At 36.6% G+C, this 1079-nt stretch overlaps 1 non-coding gene across 1 annotated transcript; it reads left to right on the top strand.

The window, feature by feature from the left end:
• Positions 1-344: 344 nt before the first annotated feature.
• Positions 345-416, top strand: Trnastop-uca. Its single transcript has one exon. It is a non-coding gene; the product is annotated as a tRNA-Sec (tRNA).
• Positions 417-1079: the final 663 nt, after the last annotated feature.

Here is a 1079-nt window from a genome sequence, read left to right as displayed (position 1 = left end):
AGCCACTTTGCTCTCTTTGTCCGACTGTAGTTTAAAACAACACGTAAAGTGTAAACCATGGTTGTACTCTCAGACCCCCATGTACCTCCTGAGAAGTGCAAATGTGTACCCCAGGTTGGGAATGTCTGGTCCAGACCATGCCCGTTTCTTATAGTGTAAGATTCTGGCTCATGTACAGATACTACTAATCAATTAATCAAAGCTTTAATGAGTTTTGTTTAACTGAGATTTTGAATTTCTAAAAATGATTAGTGTGTAACTCAATTCTCGTTGTTGTTGTTGTGTTGTTGTTTTTGCAATTAGTAATGATCGATAGAATTATTAAAGGGCATTTTTTTTTGTGTGACTAGGTGGCGCAATGGTAGCGCGTTTGATTTCAGATCAGAAGGCTGCGTGTTCGACTCACGTCCGGGTCCAATTTTTTTTGCATTTGGTTTTAAACCAAACTTATTGTTGGAAAATAACAAAGATGTTTGATTTCTTCCTGATTACGTTCTTATTTAATCAAAGTTCTTTACTGAATATTAAAATAAACCCAATTATAATTTGACCCAAAGTTGAAGTCTTCAGGAACAAAACACTAGAACTTTTTAGGAGTATAATAAACCTGAAATGTATAGTAGATAATTCAAATTTAACTTACAATGAAGTCAATCCAAGTAATTTGCTCGTAATCTGTTTTTTTTCCCCACTCACATCACGTCAAGTCAAAACTTGATGGTCAATTGTTCGTTCACTCGGACATCTATTCAGAATTCTCTTAAAACTTCAAGTACTTTTCACTAAATGTAACGTGACTCGGTGGCGCAATGGTAGCGCGTCTAACTACAGATCAGAAGGCTGCGGGTGAAGTTAATTTTGCCCACCAGTGGAACATCGGTATGTATGCAGACTTTCAACGCTAGAAACCGGGTATCGATATCGTGCTTAACTTCAAACAAACGCTAACTGTATTGCGTTGTGCATAATAACTCCGTAGTTGTGTGGATTTACTGGTTGTTATAGTTAGGCTTAGAAAATCTGCTTGCAAAATAAATCCGTAATGCAGTCTTGGACAAATATATATGTTAGTTTTTGCC

Source organism: Limulus polyphemus, unplaced genomic scaffold, assembly GCF_000517525.1.
Source record: "Limulus polyphemus unplaced genomic scaffold, Limulus_polyphemus-2.1.2 Scaffold15727, whole genome shotgun sequence".
Taxonomy (NCBI): Eukaryota; Metazoa; Arthropoda; class Merostomata; order Xiphosura; family Limulidae; genus Limulus; species Limulus polyphemus.
Note: the sequence above shows the minus strand (reverse complement) of the source record. Positions and strands in the feature narration are given on the sequence as shown.